Source organism: Culex pipiens, chromosome 3 (assembly GCF_016801865.2).
Source record: "Culex pipiens pallens isolate TS chromosome 3, TS_CPP_V2, whole genome shotgun sequence".
Lineage (NCBI taxonomy): Eukaryota > Metazoa > Arthropoda > Insecta > Diptera > Culicidae > Culex > Culex pipiens.
This window is the reverse complement of record NC_068939.1, coordinates 110,009,676-110,024,559: the sequence shown is the minus strand read 5'-3', so window position 1 is coordinate 110,024,559 and position 14,884 is coordinate 110,009,676. Positions and strand designations below refer to the sequence as shown.

General features: G+C 37.5%; 2 protein-coding genes across 3 annotated transcripts in view; one reads left to right on the top strand and one right to left on the bottom strand.

The window, feature by feature from the left end:
- Positions 1 to 14,884, bottom strand: part of LOC120422359 (atrial natriuretic peptide receptor 1-like) — a 258,080-nt gene that overhangs the window by 159,783 nt on the left and 83,413 nt on the right. The window lies entirely within an intron of this gene.
- LOC120429954 (F-box/LRR-repeat protein 7-like) overlaps positions 1 to 14,884 on the top strand; it is an 82,818-nt gene that overhangs the window by 41,355 nt on the left and 26,579 nt on the right. Inside the window, exon 2 of the mRNA XM_039595047.2 lies at positions 2,347 to 2,387. The gene's annotated coding sequence lies outside the window, so the exon portion shown is untranslated. The remainder of the gene's footprint in view (positions 1 to 2,346; positions 2,388 to 14,884) is intronic.

The following is a 14,884-nucleotide window of genomic DNA, read 5'->3' as shown; positions in this document are numbered from 1 at the left end:
CATAAGCTAAACAAGATAAATGCAAATTAATAAATAAAAATTAAACAAGAAAATCATAAAACAAGAGAGAAAAAGTTTTTCGTAAAACAAAAGTTGATCAAAATGACTCCTGAACGCGGGAAAAAAAATCTTCGAAAAACAATTGGTCAGTAGAGGGTTAACTAATATACTAAGAAATGAAATCCAGAAGGGAAACAATCACCTGTTCTTGTGACTCGAGCCTGGAAATAAACTACCGATCTACGGCTTACGAGGCGGAACAGTTACCACTAGACTACTTGGCTCAATCATTTCCATTTTAAAGATAGGTTACATTCTTTTTAAACTTTTATACATAGCGTTCAAAATGTTTTTGTATCATTTAGGCTGGAACAAATTTTATTTAAAGTTATTTTTAAATTTTCGATGTTTAGTATGGCAAAAAGTTTTTTTTTGCTATTTTTTTTGTTTTCGTCAAATTTACTTACTTTTTTGAAAACCAATGATTGCAAAACAACTGAACTAGTGTAAAATGCATTTTAAAACACTTTTTGCATTCAAATGTTGGGACTATGGCTTGTTATTTCAAAAAAAAAAATTATAAGATACTTTAAAAACATTTAAAAAAACTTAATGCAAAAGGTAATGATAGGAGATGGTAGAATTAAAAACAAACATAAACTTAACAAGATAAATGCAAATAAAAATACTAAAAATTTAAAAAGAGTATAAAACATAAAAGAGAAGTAATGCTTTTCGTAGAGATATTGCTCAAAATTACCTCCTGAATTCGGAAAAAATTAAAATTCTCGAAAAAAAATGTTATCGTTAGAGGTTTAAGAAAGATCGTTAACTTCTGCTAAAACATATTAAAATATCTAAGGATTTATGATAACACCATATCAAACAGTCTTTTCTGATCTTTTGCCCAAAAGTTTTTTTTCTATGCATTGGTTTAAAATGAAAAAAAAACTGTATTAATGTTTTTTTTAAACACTGTTGATTTTTTTTTTGTGAAAATTTCTAATTTTAGTTATTGTTTAAACATTGTATGGAAAATTGTTGAGGACACGGGAAATAGTTGACCTAATTTCATCAATGTAGACAAACTTCAACTCACTTTTCAAACTGCACTATTTGAAAAGTAAGCGTTTACAAAACACAAAATCCACTTGCAGTTTACTGACAATATTGGTTACGACCTTTCCGGAACGAAGTGAAACCTCGCCAAATCAATTGGTTTCGACATGTAGAAAATTGAATTCTGCCTCCCGATGACCGCTCTGGAAATCCGTGGAACCGAGAGCTACTAGTCGTCGAACGATTCGTCCCAAATGTGCAGCAAATGACAGCAAGAAGCGACAGTAATTATTGCAACGACTCCAGATAAAGGGCTCGTCCTTCTCCTACCCCTTTTGGCCACGGTCACATGGTGCAACGTAAATTATCCTATCAAACTGACAAACTGACAAATGGTTCTGAAAGCTGAATGCGCACACACACACACCACACACACTCGCTTCTTCCCTTTACTAAAGTGTCGGGTCTTATTGTGTGCTGAGTGTGCACACCCATCAAGCCTTTTCGGACTTTGGAAAATGTGCTTTTTATGCACGCCAAAATCGTCCGCAAATCGTGACCACATCCGAGCCGAGACCCCGGCCGCGAAGGGCCACTGGATGGATGGAAAGGCAAACCTTTTTCAGCGGATCAGGTCGATCGTCGAAAGTCCGCAATGCGCTACCGGATTAAGACGGAATGCTCGTTGCGTTGAGCGTATATGCAAATTTGGCGCTTTATCTACATCTCTTGGCGGGGTTTTTTTGGGTGCTTTGTTATTGGTTAAATTTGGAGGGTAAGTACAATCGAGGGGATCTTTTTTCGATCGGAATTTAAATGTGAGCTCCAGGTGCAATTTTCAACGGTTTTGTTTTTTTTACAGTGCTCAAAATTAGCTTTGAGCTGTAAACATTTCCGATTTTATCGTATTATCAGTAGGAAACTGAGCATTTTTTCTACACATAAGAATAAAGTCGTGTTTGTTTTTTACTACACTGATTGATAACTTTCTTCTTTTATGTTGTGGAGATGTGTCGTAATTAACAAGGAGAACAGCATCTAATTCCATCGTGCCTCTAATGTTATCATAAAAGCACTTTGGCGTTCAACTACAGCTCATAAAAAAGCGTTTTCACCTGAAATCAAGTGTTAATCAGCTCAATAGGAAGTGAGCAAGCAACTTTCTGTCAAAAGTGTTGCAAAATAAGTTGTTTAAATAGTTGTTTAAACATACGAGAATTTCGCCAATTCCAGAACTATTCCTGTTGCAGTTTAATCTAACCCTTTTCTTTTTCTCTCTTTTTTCAGACATCCACTGGCATCATGGAGTTTCCAGCTTTAGGGGCTCGGTAATTATCTGCTGACTTTCTTCGTTGCTAGATTTCAAAAATGTTACGTATGGGTAATTCTCCGCCAACTCACACAGCAGTTGCCCCGACCCCTCTTCGATTTGCGTGAAACTTTGTCCTAAGGGGTAACTTTTGTCCCTGATCACGAATCCGAGGTCCGTTTTTTGATATCTCGTGACGGAGGGGCGGTACGACCCCTTCCATTTTTGAACATGCGAAAAAAGAGGTGTTTTTCAATAATTTGCAGCCTGAAACGGTGATGAGATAGAAATTTGGTGTCAAAGGGACTTTTATGTAAAATTAGACGCCCGATTTGATGGCGTACTCAGAATTCCGAAAAAACGTATTTTTCATCGAAAAAAACACTAAAAAAGTTTTAAAAATTCTCCCATTTTTCGTTACTTGACTGTAAAATTTTTTGGAACATGTCAATTTAAGGGAAATTTAATGTACTTTTCGAATCTACATTGACCCAGAAGGGTCATTTTTTCATTTAGAACAAAATTTTTCATTTTAAAATTTCATGTTTTTTCTAACTTTGCAGGGTTAATTTTTAGAGTGTAACAATGTTCTACAAAGTTGTAGAGCAGACAATTACAAAAATTTTGATATATAGACATAAGGGGTTTGCTTATAAACATCACGAGTTATTGCGATTTTACGAAAAAAAGTTTTGAAAAAGTTACTTTTTGCGTTTCTCTTTGTTTCGTCGTCCGTGTCTGTCGCGGGTGACGATGAACGGCCATGATCGATGACGACCAACTTTTTCTAAACTTTTTTTTCGTAAAATCACGATAACTCGTGATGTTTATAAGCAAACCCCTTATGTCTATATATCAAAATTTTTGTAATTGTCTGTTCTACAACTTTGTAGAAGATTGTTACACTCAAAAAAATAACCCTGTAAAGTTAGAAAAAACACGAAATTTTAAAATGAAAAATTTTGTTCTAAATGAAAAAATGACCCTTCTGGGTCAATGTAGATTTGAAAAGTGCATTAAATTTCCCATAAAATGACATGTTCCAAAAAATTTTACAGTCGAGTAACGGAAAATGGGAGAATTTTTACAATTTTTTTAGTGTTTTTTTCGATGAAAAATACGTTTTTTCGGAATTCTGAGTACGCCATCAAATCGGGCGTCTAATTTTACATAAAAGTCCCTTTGACACCAAATTTCTATCTCCTCACCGTTTCAGGCTGCAAATGATTGAAAAACACCTCTTTTTTCGCATGTTCAAAAATGGAAGGGGTCGTACCACCCCTCCGTCACGAGATATCAAAAAACGGACCTCGGATTCGTGATCAGGGACAAAAGTTACCCCTTAGGACAAAGTTTCACGCAAATCGAAGAGGGGTCGGGGCAACTTTTCCCGATTTCGTGTGAGTTGGTAGAGAATTACCCGTTTATCATAGCGACACAAACTGTTTCTCGGCAATTGTTCATAATTTTGGCTCGCACACACGTCAATTTGCATCCTTCTCTCTTTGTCTCTCTCAATCGATCAACGTCAAATCGAGTTGATCTGCGCTCTGAACACCGGTACGGACACTGTCCTCTCATAGGGTTCAGCAATCCCGCCACCGTCGCGTAACATCTCATACCCATACAAGGGTGGTTGACTGGTTGAGCTCAGGCCTCTGATGAGCGCAAAAATCGGTAGCCAAATCCGGTAATTATACGCTCATAAAGGCTTCTTGTTGTTGCTGGTTTCCCACGATGCACGATTTTCCACTTCAATTTCGCTGGTAATGTAAACACACCAGCAGCTCTGTTTAGAAATTATGGCGTGTTTTTCGAGAAGGCATGAAAGCTCGACGCATATACAGTACCTACTGCCAAAATCAGCAAGCCAAAGCTTTGCTGCACTGTAAAACTGTGAGTGAGTACATTGCGATTAATCTACTCACGTGGCCTGTCTTTGGGCAATGCTTTTTAAGAAGCCTGCTAAGAGATCATCCATAAACCACGTGGGCTCATATTTCAAACCCTTCCCTCACCTTCTCACAACTCGTGTGGACAAATCTTCATAAAACAAAATCTTGTGTGTATGGAGCGTGGACAATCGTCAAACCTCCCCCTTTAAGTTTTCACGTGGTTTACAGATGGCCCTTTAGGAAAATGTTGTTTGCAATGAATGTTCCAAATCTGTAATACAGTAGTATCAGAATGCTTAAATCTTATTTAACTACTAGAAGGCGCGATATCATAACATTTGAAATTTAGCAAATTTAGTACTTTCAACATCAAGTCTGTTTGGTCAAAGGGTACAGTTCTTCCTTGAGTTTTAAGCATTATTGTTCCACCAAATATTTTGTTTTACGTACATTGATTTTTTGAGGATACTTTTCTGAAATCGCGTGCATTATTGCCTTTTTCAGAACAAAATCAACTTAACTAAACTTAACTTCTTGAAATAGAAGTAGGTATCATAAACCAAAGTTACATTGATAGCGGTGATTGAATTGATTGGTTTAATATTCGTCACTTGTGTGCTATCTTGTGACACGTCTGCTATAAACATAGGACGTGTCACAAGATAGCACACAAGTTACGTATTGTTGGTGAGCTTGATAGAAAACTGTTCAAGAACCTTACGAAAAAAGCTACGGGTTTAATCCTGAATTTGTAAAAAAAAACGCGTTACTATTAAAGTCACCGCGGATTTTGAAATAACAAATTGTAAATTTTCCCGTTGCAAAAAAACTGTGTACTTTTTCTCAAAATTGCATGATTCAGGACACCAAAACGTGAGGGTTGGTATGAGCAAACATAGAGATCAAATCTCAAACCTGTTTTAACTATTTTAAACTGTTTACAAAATTTATGAGAAAAAAACTGTTTACAAAATAAATTTGAAGACATTTGGACTATCATTGCCGGGATGAAGATATTTGCCATATAAAAAAACGGGTGTCACGATATCTCAACACTGCTTTGACCAAATCGGCTCAAAATTTTGGTGAACCGGTTCTGTGTACATGTCGAAGGCCGACTTTCAAAAGTTTATGAACAAAGATTAAAAAAAATGCGTCTTTCGTCAGTTTTTATTTTTTGTATTTTTGCCTTCCTCACTATGGAAAGACTATAAAATCACACGAAAACTGAACTTCTTAAATACACCTCTTACACAGTAAAAAATAATGTAATTCTTGAAGGTGTAATTTTGGAAGGTTGAATATTACCTCTTTAATGTTGTAATTTTACCTCAATTTAGACTGAAAAAGTGGCATTACACTAGAAAAGTGGTAAAATTACTAATTTTCAGAGGTGGGTTTTTTTTCTCCGCCAACTCACACAGCAGTTGCCCCGACCCCTCTTCGATTTGCGTGAAACTTTGTCCTAAGGGGTAACTTTTGTCCCTGATCACGAATCCGAGGTTCCGTTTTCTGGTGACGGAGGGGCGGTACAACCCCTTCCATTTTTGAACATGCGAAAAAAGAGAAGTTTTTCAATAATTTGCAGCCTGAAACGGTGATGCGATAGAAATTTGATGCCAAAGGGACTTTTATGTAAAATTGGACGCCCGATTTGCTGGCGTACTCAGAATAACGAAAAAACCTATTTTTCAACGAAAAAACACTAAAAAAGTATTGAAAAGTCTCCCATTTCCCACTACTCAACTGTAATTTTTTTTTAAACATGTCATTTTAAGGGAAATTTAATGTACTTTTCGAATCTACATTGACCCAGAAGGGTATTTTTTTCATTTAGAACAAATATTTTCATTTTAAAATTTCGTGTTTTTTTCTAACTTTGTGGGGTTATTTTTTAGAGTATAACAATGTTGTACAAAGTTGTAGAGCAGAAAATAACAAAAATTTTGCTTTGTAAACATAAGGGGTTTGCTTATAAACATCCCGAGTTATCGCGATTTTACGAAAAAAAGTTTTGAAAAAGTTGGTCGTCGTGAATCATAACCGTTCATGGTCACCCGCGACCCCCGCGACAGACACGGACGCCGAAACAAAGAGAAACGCAAAATGTAAATTTTTCAAAACTTTTTTTTTCGTAAAATCGCGATAACTCGTGAGGTTTATCAGCAAACCCCTTATGTATATGTATCAATTTTTTTGTAATTGTCTGCTCTACAACTTTGTAGAACATTATTACACTCTAAAAATTAATCCTGTAAAGTTAGAAAAAATACGAAATTTTAAAATGAAAATTTGTGTTCTAAATAAAAAAAATGACTCATCTGGGATATTGCAGATTCGAAATGTACATTTAATTTCCCTTAAAATGAAATGTTCCAAATTTTTCTACAGTCGAGTAACGGAAAATGGGAGAATTTTTAAAACTTTTTTAGTGTTTTTTTCGATGAAAATACGTTTTTTCGGAATTCTGAGTACGCCAGCAAATCGGGCGTACAAATTTACATAAAAGTCCTTTTGACACCAAAATCCTATCTCATCACCGTTTCAGGCTGCAAATTATTGAAAAACACCTCTTTTTTCGCATGTTCAAAAATTGAAGGGGTCGTACCACCCCTCCGTCACGTGATATCAAAAAACGGACCTCAGATTCGTGATCAGGGACAAAAGTTACTCCTTAGTACAAAGTTTCACGCAAATCGAAGAGGGGTCGGGGCAACTGCTGTGTGGGTTTGCGGAGAATCACCCTAATAGTAAATCTTATAAAATACAAACTTTAAATATGGATAGTTCCTTAAAAAAACACAGAATCTTCGGTAATCTTGAACCACTTCGCTGGATCGAGGCCACTAAAAGTTTAAATCCCAGCGGTCACACGCGATGCAAACCCCACCACTGGACTTGTACTCGCCAGTATCGAGCGCAGACCAAGAGAAGCGAAAAAAAAAAACAAACAATTTCACTTTCGCCCCAAGATTGCCAACTTGAGCACGATCCCACGAACGACGCGACGCGGCGGCCGCCAGATGGCAATAAATTCAATAATCGACGTTATAATTTGTTTGCTAACAATGTGCCCGAACAAAGCCTTCGTTCGTTCGTTTCTCAAGCCACGGTGAGCCGTGCCGTTGCACGTGGAGTTCAGGTTCAGGTAGCGAAAAAAAGGTGAACCGAGAGATTAAGTGATTTTCGTTGTGAAAATAGCCTGAAACAACAGCAACGCTCGCGATAGTGTGAGTGTGTTTGGTTGGTATGGAAACAATGAGAAAATAGGATCAGTGGCTGAGCGCCATTTTTTGCTCAAGCGGGCACGTTAAACGCAAAGTTCACGTGTCTGCACCGTAGATCGATTGGTTCAAAGTGACGAACAGAAGTTAGAGGGGGTAAAAAACAGCACCCTGATAGACTTGGACAACTGGCGAAAGGAAAATTGATTAAATTCAGCTATAATTGAATAAAATAATAGAAAATTGCACTCGGCTGAACGTACACGCAACTGGCTGCCGAACAAAAACGCCGTTTTTAGAAGTATTTGGGTCACACTGAAATGACATGTCACAATGTTTAGAGTAAATGAATGTGAACGATTTTGGGCAGACCAATTTAACCAATTTGACTTCGTTCAGGCCAGACAACGAGACTGATAATAATTTTAAACCTTGATGGCAGCTGCAGGAATCCGAAAGCAACAAGATTTTAATTGGAGTATCTTGAAAATTCAAATTTCATGAGTGATTTCATAGCAGTTCTATGAAATTGTTTAAAAAAAAATTAAAATACAAAGAAAAATCTATGCGAATTTCCAACAATAATTAGAAAAGAGCAAGTTTGCGTCGCGGCAGCTTTATGTTCACTAGGGTGCCCAGAATATGGGACTTTTTTTCAAAACCTCGCTCCACAAGCTGAATATTGTTCCTTGACCTATTTTAGAACTCTGGACCAAATATGAGCAAAATCAGTCATCATTTACCCATTGATACTCGGAGGTGAAGTTTGTATGGAAGTTTGGACTGCACGGTGCGCTACTTCCATCAAAATATTCTCAAAAGTGAGATTTTTATTGGAAATTTAATGCTCTACAACTTTGTTGATGATGATGATGATGATGGTCCCACCTCTTACCCCTACAAAGGTTTGAGCTGGACGAGTTATCGTTATGATATTTTGTTTGAACATTTAAATCAGTAATGCAAAAAAACGGGCTGATTGTCAAAGCAAATATAAATTAGCCTTTCAATTAACTCCGTCATTACAGTTGAACATACCAAAGCTGTAAAACTCGATCCTGAAAAGTCATTAGCGATTTAAAAAAAGTAATTTTTGTATGAAAAACATTTTTTTCATCAACTTTAGGCTCGAGTATCAATGGGTTAATCTCATCCAATTTCGCTCAAAATTTACACAGATGCTTAAAATATCCCAAAACACCGTTTTCCGCTTGTGGAGCAGGGGGTCATTTTTTCTGGGCACGAGTGAAGGGGAGGATTTTAAGTTTCAAATGGTTGTTATAAAATAAATATCAAAATTCATGCAAAAATAAAAAAAAGGAAGGAGAAAACGGATAAAATTACATCCTTGTAAATCTACCGTAGAAACATATGAGTACCAAACATTTTCTCAGAATATGATGAAAAGTTCATACGTCATGTTTGTGACAGTTGAATAAAATACGTGTCTACCAGTACTCTTTATATCACCTGTGAGTTTAATCCGATTAACTTGTTGACATCATACCGTTTGTATCGCGAAACGGATACGAAAAACATATTTTCCACAAACTAAACACGTCAAATGTTTTGTAAAGTACGAAACAAAGTTGTGGAAAATCCACATTCACTCGCACAGTTGGCCAGAATCGTGTGGCTCATTGCCAAAACAAAATATTATAATCGCCAGCAGCGATTAAACGTTATTTCTGATTTCCGCTTCTCGGCTCAACGGTTGTTTGGCCAGAGCCAGTTGTTGGTTTTGCCCGTTTTCACAAGAGCTAGCCAAAAATACGCGCCACTTGGTGGCCCAAGGTGATTACAGGCCAATCAATTATACAATTCGATAATTACAGTAACGACCGTATGATGAGGCGCACAGTGTGTGTTGTGATAGTTTAGCTTTGTTTTTTTTAACTCTGCCTGTAATACTTATAAAGAACAATGTTAATGTTCAGGATTTATTTGAATTATATGCTTAATAGACCTTTTGCAAGTTTGAAAGGGTTTTTTGTTACTTGCATTAACCAAAATTTAACAAAAACTTGCTTTCTTACTCCTAATTGAAAAAAAATGAATTGATTTCACAATTCAACATTTTTGAAATTGATGTCAGTAAACTCATCAGTTTCGTCAAGGTATGACAGATTTGAACTCTCTGAAAACACTCCAATAGACAGAATTGAGTTTTAGTGAATTTCCTGCCAATAAAAAAATGTAAATTTTCTTGTATAAATGGTACGGAATCATCTTTATCAACCATGCTCACTAGGATGGAATCGAGTTATAAGGGAAAATGAAAAATAGTAAAAATCCAATCAGCAACATATTTTTGGGTCCCTTTTAGAATCCCAAACAACCTCTTAAAATTTGAGACCGATTAGTTAAGCCCACGATTGGCGCAAAGCGAATGAAATTTGTATGGAAATTACTATGGAGAAACACAGTTTTCACAGTTTTAAATTTACAAAATTCATGTTTTATTATTTTATAAAACTAACATCGTAGAAGTATAGCACTGAATGTCCTGAACAACTCTCCCGAAGACAGTATGATGCTAAAGTGCGTAAAAAAAAGATACAGAGGTTTCAAAAGTAGTGTATTGAAATAATCAGTGAAACTCACCAGGAACCATGAAATATAAAACAAACATAATTGTTCTTAAATTTGATGAACCTTACGTAAAATAATATGAAAAAATGTTCAAAGGCGTTATTTAGTTAACTTGCACCCCAATTCCTCAAATATATTATAATTTTCGAAAGTTTTCGCTTGACTTGGCAGTGTTGGCAAAAAGTATGATTTTTATCGAGTATTTCGAAATGTCTCTCTTGAACGCTCTGTAACTTTTCTTAGAAGCAATTTAGCACCATACTGTCTTCGAGAGAGTTGTTATGGACATCCAGGGCTATACTTCTACAGTGTTGGTTTAATAAAATAATAAAACATGAATTTTGTAAATTCAAAAATGTGAAAATGCAAATTTCCCAAAGGTAATTGCCATACAAATTTCATTCGCTTTGCGCCAATCGTGGGCTTATCCAATTGCTCACAAATTTTGGGAGGATGTTTGGGACTCTAAAAGGGACCCAAAAAATGTGTTGCTGAAAAAAACAATTTTCGATTCCACCCTAGCTCACCCACGTTTATCTACGGGGATAGCAAAAAAAAGGTTATACCCGAAATTTACAAATGAATCTATTGGCAGGGAATTGAATTTGAAATTTATCTCATGGAAGATCAAAAAATCCATTGAAAAGATTGTTTATAATTTTTTTATTCAGTGATATTGAATTCATACAATGCACATAACAATTTTAAGTTTTTAATTATCATGAGATTCCACGATATTTTAGAATGCTACTCTCGATTCCTGTGAGTTTCAACCTCTCGACAATCGTCACTTTCAACTCATGATTCATACTCTTCATTCTTCAACTTTGTTCAAGCCAAAAACTTGAGTCGAAATTACTATAGCAAAAAAAACACGTATATGTATATTACATGTTATGGGAACCCAAAATCAGAGACAAGACTCACATCACACTGCTTCGACCCTGCCAGCCGTCCGTCGGTGGCGGCACAGGTCCAAGACGAGAGATCCCGCCGCGCCAGCAGCCCCCGGTAGCCAAAGTGGTACAAGTGGAACAAACGTTTATAATTATTCATGGAAACGAGAATTAACGAGAATTAAAATATTTCAGATACTTTTATTTTCGGATTTATTAAACACTCGCGGGAGGGTGTCCGCTGCCGGGGGGGGCTCCGCGGAACGGGCGGACGGACGGGTTCCCCAAAAGGCAAAACGAAAACAGAGAGTGCGAAGTGGCTCACCCGCCGCGGCCAATTCGGACGGAGCCTAACGGCCATGTGTGCTCCCATTTTGGAAAATGCGGTTGTCAATCTGTCAGATTATGTTACAGATTGTTTTTTCTTCTTTCCTTAAAATTGGTTGCTTACTTCACATTCTAGTAATTGATTGTCGACCTGCGACCGCTCCGCCTGGGGCCTGGGGGTGTCCGGCCAGGGTGACGAAGGAAGTATGTGTATGGCGAAGAATGGCCAGCCACGGAACGAGTGGATTCGGGGAGGTTGGGGTTTTTGGAGGGTTAGTCTGCACGAATGATGTGTTCGCAACAAAAATTGTACTAACACGTACTTTAAAACTACAAATTCAAAATTCATTTTGCTAATAGTTTCCAAAGTTTATATTAAGTATTGTATTGCAATCATTAGTTTTCAAAAGGGACCATCCATGAACCACATGGACGCTTTAAGGGGGGGAGTGAGGTTCTGAGATTTCCAAAAAATGTCCACTCTTCCTAAAAAAAGATTTTTTCGTATAGACAACTGTCCACGGGGTGGGGGGGGGTTAGATTTCCACGAAACTGTCCATGTGGTTTATGGATGCTCCCAAATATCTAAGGCCGTTGCAAATATTTTTTGAAGTTTATTTTCCTCGATTCTGACCAAAGTCGAGATAAAAAATTGAAATTACAGGCTACGGTTTCAACATTTGAATGAAAAAAGTGTTTTAAAATGCATTACTTCCATAGATCTAGGGTTTTTTCTCAAAAAAATCTTTCCCTAAGAGAGCACTCAGCTAGCAAAATCTAAACGTTGAAATATGTACCCTCCCTGCAAAGGCTTATGAATTGATCTCAGTTGAAAGGTTCTCCAAATCTCTGAATTGCAAATTTAACATCCTGGAACAGAACTGCTAAATTCTAATAAAAACACAAATTGAAATTGAAAAATGCATTACACATCTGTCCAGTTGTTTTGCAATCATAATTTACCAAAATTTCTAAGTATTGAGGAAAATTTTATTTTTGCAAGAAAAAAAAGTTTTTGCGGTGATGTACATTGGAATTCCATAAAAGTAAAAATATTTTTAAACGAGTCCAAACACGCTAAATATGGTTATCAATGCAGAATAGGGCATTTTAGATTGTTTTAAGTTGATAAGACTTCTATTTCCATTGTAATTTTCAATTTTTTTTTTGAAAAAAATAATATTTTTTTGCTTCTGATTTTTTGGACCAATTTTGAAGGGGGGGGCATAAACTTTGAAAAATATTTGCAACGGCCTAAATATTGGAGAAAATATATTTTTTCGCGAAAAAAAACTTTTTGCGGTACTGTACTTCAGATTTAAACAAAAAATTCCATATAGGTATTTTAATCAAGCTCAAATATGCTTTTAGGGAAAATATACCCTTTCTAATCAATCACCTATCGTCGTCCTATGGAGAGTTTGATGCTCGATTAAAGCTCCAAAAATACTATTTAGGCTAACTTACCAGCAACAGCCGGCAACATGTTCTTTTGAGCATTAGTTAATCACTCACTTGAAAAATAGTCCCGAAACATGTAAATAATTAGCAAGCGCCATAAAAAAAAACAAACGCTCCAAGTCTTTTGACGTTTGGCTTTTGACGACCCATTCCAATCGAAGGCTGAAGAAAACCGAGCGAGAAGCGAAGGCAAATAAAGAACAAAGAGTGGCCACCAACACCACCACCACCACCTGTTGGAGTGAGCCAGTGATGTCAGGAAACTTTCTCTATAAATGTTACTTTTCGTGAGTGTTCGCTCAAAATTTCATCAATTTTGGCAGCACTAAGCAGACCCAAAATAGCGCTGGAAGAAAAAAGAACTAAGCTGAAAATAGAAAAATGGGCGTGGCCCAATGCATTCTCGTCTGATTGGAATACATTTTGGATTTTTTTTTAATGCTTGTAAAAGGAATAAAATAATGTTTCGTAAAAGTGAAAACAAACAGAACTGTTCACAAAATGTTGCTCTATTCGTTGGTGTACTTGGTTTTAGTAAATTTCAAGGAACACTCCAGATTATCCAGCATCAATCAAACACGACCGCTTATTAGGCTTAAAATAGGTATATTTCCCTTAATGATTATCAACGTGGGAAATTGCATTTTAAATTGTGCTTAGCTGATTATACGTCAATTTTCCTAAAAGCAATTTAGTTTGAAGATGATTTTTTGCCCCCTGATTTCTTGGATTAATTTTGAAGAGGGGGAGGGGGGGGTGACATAAACGTTGAAAAATATTTGCAACGGGCTAAATTTAAATTTTGACTCTACAACGACTGTCCTAACTATTTTCTTATACTTTATGATTGTAAAGTTGAACAAATACGACGAGTGCTGAAAAAATCGAATTTTGCAACGAGTTCTATGCAACACATTTTTCCCCGGGGAACAGAAAAAGTTGGTAGTTCCACAGTGGAATTGCAAAACTGCACTGTTGAGTTTCATAAAAAAATCAATACCAATAAAATCACTTTGTACTCCCGGCTGTTCGTTGAGCGAGTTATCACCCCAACTCACAGTATACGCAATCGCGCAAAGCAAAAGCGGGGGGGAAACCAGATCGGCGATTTAAGTCTCGCGGTTTCGGGAGGGGATTCGACGTCTTACAAAACAGGGAGAAGATGGTGGAAGTGGAACCAAACACATCGTACCTCGCAGGGAGCGGGGAGTGAAGTGAAAGGTGGTAAAGAAGGTAACCTGTGATATTTGAATGATTGAGTCGTTTTTGGTTCGATATGTAGTTATGCGGTGGCTGTGGATATGGCCGTTTACGCGCGTCGCGGTCCCACTCTTGGACCTGCGACGAGTGCAGCTCACAATATTAAGGTGCCGGGCAAACCGTCCAACGAAGGAATCGAATCGCCTCGTGGGAATGGGATTTCAACTCGGTGCTGATCCGGTAGCGGCGAGTTACGACTGGCGCAAACTCATTTCTTAGAATTTTACTTTGACGAAATGTGTGAAACCTGGTTGCTCCCGGTGGCTTTAATCCGGACCGGTGAAATCTGCGACCCAGGTCGGCATTCCTGCCCGGATGCCACGTTTGACAAACGAGGCACACCGGAATTCCGTCGACTCGGCGAAGATTTTCTCCCAACCGACATTCTTAGAGCTAATTAAGTTGTTTTAATTTACCCTTGTCTTATTTGTCAAAAAGTCATCTCCACTTGAGTTCTGGAAATGCATTCCCGTCATTGTCCCCCACCAAACGAAGCCTCATCACAGGTTCTCATTTGCGAAAGATGCTCGGAAAATTCGAAACTTTCGAGGGGTCGATTTTGGACGTGCAGCCCCGCGCACTGGACGGGCCCGGAATACGGGAGATCCTGATGAAAGTCCCGTCCAATCGTCCTGCTGCAAAAAGACAAATGTATACGCCGATCGTACTCCGGCCATAGTTGTTTTAATTAATTCGCAGTAAATGAGTTTTTTGGTCGCATCGTCAACCGTTCCGGCTGGCCTGCCGGCTGGTGATCCGGAAGGTTTTCCAGTCCCATTTTTGGGAGCCCCTCTCGCGTTTTGCTGCGCCAAATTGCCGCTGCTGCTGGGAGAACCCATCAATTCCAAATGGCTGCCATCA